A 6,000-nucleotide genomic window follows, 5' to 3' on the forward strand; every position below is an offset into this window, starting at 1 on the left:
CCACGGCTGCCTCGATTTGAAGAGTTGGCAAGGAAGGGACAGATCCCAGAAGGGACAAGTAAAAGAGGTTTCACCCAATTCAATCCCTCCTCCCCCACTGGGATTGATCATTGAGGATTTTCATTGCCCGTTCAGAACGGGAGGGGGAGTGCAGCCTGCTGGAGAATTAAAGTTGGCCTGACTTTGAAATTGATCATTTTATTTTTTAAAAAAAGATGTAAGTCTATATTAATTTATCAAATGGAGGGGGGGGGCGTTAGAGAAGAGGGCAACTTGTTGGCAAATCAACTCGGCGTGGGTTAATGTATAATTGATTGCAGATGTCTTTTTAAATAGCGCCTGAAGTGCATCTTGCATTAGTGTGTGTGTGTGTTAATGAAACGATGAGTTTAATTGACTGTAGCACCCTCCTATTTGTAGCGGCCTTAGAAGCCATGAACTGGAGTCAAATGTGCGCGGAGAAAATTGCAGTGGGATGAATTTACTCCAGTTCTCAGCAGCCCTGCTGGTACGAAAGTTCAGTGGTTTTGCCTACACAGAGGAGAGTAGCCCTGGTGTGTGTGGCCTGCCAGTGTTGTCAATGTGCATGGATGTCATCTCTCCACTGTCCCTTCCCTCCAAGTTGGCGTTTCTAAACGGCGAAAGAGAGAGAAAAAAAACCTCTCATCCACGGGGCGGGACAAAGGGGCATCCCAAAGACTGAGAAATCAGACCACATGTTTCTATGAGAGGTTGCGGATCTAACGCAAATTAAATTTGTTAATTCCTCAGCCCCTATTTCAGTGAATCTGCCACCAACACCTGCCACCGATTCATATATCACAGCAACAATGTATTGTGACATTTCGCTCATTAAATAAACAAACCACTTTCATTTTAACAGCGTTATGTAGAAAGCACTATCAGTTCCTGTATGTTGAGTTTGCTGTAATCAGAAGTGACAATGTTTACTTTATATAGAGAGGCACTTGGAGTTCTTGGACTGCGCTTCTTAAATGAAGAGGTTTTTGAACTGTGGGAGAGATTTAACTCTTATTTCAGGTGCGCGAACTGTCGGTCCGCACTTTCTCTTCCAATGCATTGCGCCTGTTTTTAACTCAGTCGGGTTTTCATTGAAATGGTAGGTACTTTACGTAACGTTCAGGCATTGCATTCCCAACGTAACACACTCGTTCTAAAATCTTTTTGAGTGAGCTCAGTGTGACATAGTTTCGTGCAAATATTGATACGCTCAGAGTAGAGCGACTGGGATTCGTAATTTGTATTTTACATCGCGGCCTTTAGCAAACAAAACAAAAACTGACAGCGAGTCATTTAAAAAGATACGAGGAAAAGTAAGGAAAGGTTAGAGAGAGAGAGAGGAAGAAAGATGGGGGTTGTTCAGGAAAGGGTCTGAATGGATGGGGAGGCAATGGTTCGAGTAGGGCCGTGCATTTTAGAGCAAGCGCCCAGGGAAACTTAGCTGGTCTGGCAGAATCTATGGAATGAAAACCTGAGTCAACGTTTTCTGTGACCTTTCTTAGAACTGATAACAGCTGTTATAAGGTGTTATCCATGTTGATGATAGGGATGGGTGGAGAGGGCTGAACGGATACAGAATTCAGAGAGAGAAATGTAGGCAGACAAAGGGATTATTGACAGTCCACCTTGTATCGAAGCAGCTAAGGGCGCAACCACCAATGATGGAGCAGTGAGGGGTTGGGCAAGAGGCCAGAATGAGAGGAGTGCAGAGGCTCAGCGCTGCTGAGTCGAGCTTCATTTTAGCACTGAGTTGAATTTTGAACAGGTGGTTTGTACCTGGTAGTTCCAGCTTAGTGGCTGCCATCATATGCATGGAAGCAAACATCTCAAGGATCTGATACCTGGAAATGCTAAGTCACATGTAAAAAAAATTTCGAATTCATACGTCCATTTGGGCTCCCTCTTTCTATCTTTCTTTTCATTGTCTTCGCACATCAGACCACCATTTGGCATTCCACTTTCGTACCGCCAATTCTATAAGATCATAAGAAATGAGAGCTTTCAGCCCATCGAGTCGACTGCACCACTCATTAGGATCAGTGATTGATCTTCGATCTCATCTCGAACTGCTCACACTAGCCACATCTCCCTTGATAAGAACTGACGAAATTGGAGCAGGAGCGACTCTCACTCACTGGCTATCACCCGCTCCCACCCACCCCCAATACTACCTGTTTACCCTCATTCTGTCTCAACACTCCAAGCGTAGACCAGAGTGTTTATAAATGATTGCAGTTATATAGTAACATGGCAGAACACCCTTGCTCTTGGAATCGAATGTTTGACAAGCTTGGAATATGTTCAGAATCCGATTGCATTACACAAACAGACGCCATAATTCTTCTGAAGGGGTCCCGACCCGAAACGTCAACTTTCCCGCTCCTCCTCTGCTGCCTGACCTGCTGTGTTCCTCCAGCTCCACACTGTATCATCCTTGACTCCAGCATTTGCAGCTCTTGCTATCTCCAAACGCCATGAATTCCTCCCTCCCTTCCTTCAAGAGTTATCTGTCGGTGAGAGGCAGTTTCGCTGTTCTGAAAGGAACGTGCGACCAAAACAGTATCACAACAGAGAAGGAGGAGCAAATTACTGCAGATGCTGGAATCTGTACTGAACAAAAAATGCTGGAAATCACAACGGGTCAGGCAGCATCCGTGGAGAAAGAGCAAGCTAATGTTTCGACGGCAGGTGACTCTTCAGAGCTGAGAACGCGTTTTAAATGCTCTTCATTGTACAGCAATTTGGGGCCGTGTTAAAGCCACGAAAGGTGCTACACGAGGCATTATTATTGAGAGATAGTAAGAACTGCCGATGCTGGAGTCTGAAATAACACTATTATTATTGAGTCGTTTATACAGAGAGAGAAAAGCTAATGGCTTGTCCTGCCCACCCGGAAATGTACATGTTTAGAAATCGTGAGGCATTACGAACCGCAATGTTTCCTCTAGTCAGAACGCAGGCTGCAATATAAATCTAAACTGAAACTGCTGGAGAAACTCAGCAGATCTGGCAGCATCCGTGGAGAGAGAATCAGAATTCATGTTTCGAGACCTTCCTTCTGAAGGTGGACTGGAAATGTTAACTTTGTTTCTCTTTCTACAGATGATGCTGTCGGACCCGTCAAGTTTCTCCAGCACTTTCAGTTTTTGTTTCGGATCTCCAGCATTTACAGTTCTTTGTTTTATTTTTGCTCATCAAAGGTGTAGACTGCATCAACCCCCTAATAACTTTCTAAATTAAGCTTTCACATGAGTTTCTTCGAATTATTGATTTGTTTAACGACATTACACAGCTGTTCACACACACACACACACACACACACACAGATTGTACCTGCCTGCCCATGCTCTTGTGTTCAGCAACATCTTTTGTTTTCTATGAATGTAAAACATACTGTAATAGAAAGCATAAGACCATAAGACATAGGAGCAGAAATTAGGCCATTCGGCCCATCGAGTCGGCTCCGCCATTCAATCATAGCTGACAAGTTCCTCAACCTCATTCTCCCGCTTTCTCCCGTAACCCCTGATCCTCCTGATAATCAAGCACCTATCTATCTCAGTGTTAAATGTACTCCATGACCTGGCCTCCACAGCCTTCTGTGGCAGTGAATTCCATAGATTCACCACTCTCTGGCTGAAGAAGTTTCTCCTTATCTCCGTTCTAAAAGGTCGTCCCTTTACTCTAAGGCTGTGCCCTCGGGTCTTAGTCTCTCCTACCAATGGAAGCATCTTCCTGACATCCACTTTGTCCAGGCCATTCAGTATTTTAAGTTTCAATTAGATCCCTCCTCAGCAGTCCAGCTCTGCTCTGACACCCAAACACCGACCATTCCCAGGCCTGAATGTCGGATAGAAGCGCAATCTTGTTTTATGTTAACAGCTCCCTGAAACCAATCCAACATCCAAGAAACTGTTGTCCAAGAAACAAAAACGGAAAGTGCTGGAGAAACTCAACAGATCTGGCAGCATCTGTGGAGACAGAGGAAGAAGCAGAGTTAACGATCTGGACCAATTTGTTTTGTGATTTGCGCACATTTATCAGTCCGTAAAAAACGAAAGAACTGCGGACTCTGTAAATCAGGAACAAAAACAGAAGTTGCTGGAAAAGCTCAGCAGGTCTGGCAGCATCTGTGCAGAAAAAGTCAGAGTTAACGTTTCAGGTCCGGTGACCCTTCCTTAGAACCTTTTATCAGTCTGTACTCTTTTGTAATTACCGTGGCGCATGACTTGAGATTCGCTGGTTGAGAATTTCAGTGGGGTGTGCGACAGCCTGTTCCCGGAAACTCATTCACTGCAACCCGAAAGTTTCAGGCCGGGTCGCTGTCACTGTCCAGCCGAGTTTTGTTTTGGTGAGCTGCGCGAAGGGGAGGCACTTAATCTGAAGTTAATATTTTGCTCTATTCGCATATCCAGGGGAAATGCCTCCAGTCATTAAGATAAAAAAAAGTTCGTTGATCCAACGTGGACCTAAAGCCTTTTTGAGCAAGCGCTATTCACTGAATGCTGAGCACGCATGCTGTTTGTAGCTTCAAGTTTTAGAAACAGAGAAAATAGGAGCAGGAGTATGCAATTCGACTCTTCAAGCCTGCTCCACCATTCATTATGATCATGGATGATCAGCCAATTCAAGAACCTGTTGCTTTCCCCCTTTTATCTTTTGATGCATTCAGTCCTAACTGCTACGTCCAATTCCTTCAACAGTACACCAGACTATAGGTAATATAATTTAAGTCATTTAATATTTCACTTTAAGACATGTATGGAATGAGCTGCCAGAGGAGGTGGTGGAGGCTGGTACAATTACAACGTTTAAAAGGCATCTGGATGGGTATATGAATAGGAAACTTTTAGAGGGATATGGGCCAAATGCAGGCAAATGAGACTAGATTAATTTAGGATATCTGGTCGGCATGGACGCGATGGACCGAAGGGTGTTTTCGCGCTGTACATCTCTATGACTCTGTATCCCCTTAGCACAGGCAACGCCTGTCATTTGAATTGTAACAAACTTTTATATCTTTAGGATTTTAAAATGATGTTTCGTACTGAAGATTAATGTAATTTCTTTTATTTTAAAAATAATCTATTCACTTGAATATTAACGGTTGAGAACAGCGAAATTGTCGAGTTTTTTTTTCCTTGCTCCGGACCCAGTCTCGTCATAACATTACTGTAAAGATACAGTCATCACTTCTCGGCGACATGTTTGGCAGCTCCATTGGCGGCCCCTGGGGGCATATACCATCACATTGTGACATACCGTTACACTTCAGGAGGCGCAAGCGGAACACTCAGAGCTGACTCCTGACACGATTCACAAAGAATTTCCCCACCACCACCCCGCCAACCCCAAACAGTCCCGCACATCCGCTACCTCACCCGCATACCTACAACCGCCCCTGCCTTCCAGAACATACTGACTCTTGTAGGGAATCGTTATAAATATTGCTGAACCGTGTCTCTCTCTCTCTTTCTGCACTCAATTGCCATTAATTAATCCTCTCTAGCGATAACAACAATTAAAGATTCATTAATGTTATTTGCTCGGGAAACTTACTCATGAGTCTTTTTTTAAATAGCTGATTAATCGATTCGATTTTCTGTAGCCAATTCCCCACCGCAGATTCGCTTTATTCCTTGCGGGCTGCTAATACAAGGTAACATATTTTCATACATTCTCGATTATAATTGTAGCAAACAGTTATATTTCATCGCAACTAATTGCCAGACCTCTTGCATTGATTATATCGCTAACATATTGACTGATTTTAGCAGTAGCTAACATGCACTATAACAAATTCTAAAGAAAATAGTTTCATTCTGGTATAGTAGGAACTGCAGATGCTGGAGGATCTGAGATAACAAGTTGTAGAGCTGGATGAACACAGCAGGCCAAGCAGCATCAGAGGAGCAGGAAAGCTGACGTTTCGGGCCTAGACCCTTTTTCTGAAGAAGGGTCTAGGCCCAAAACGTCAGC

This window comes from Rhincodon typus, chromosome 6 (assembly GCF_021869965.1).
Source record: "Rhincodon typus isolate 14 chromosome 6, sRhiTyp1.1, whole genome shotgun sequence".
In the NCBI taxonomy this organism is placed as follows: Eukaryota; Metazoa; Chordata; class Chondrichthyes; order Orectolobiformes; family Rhincodontidae; genus Rhincodon; species Rhincodon typus.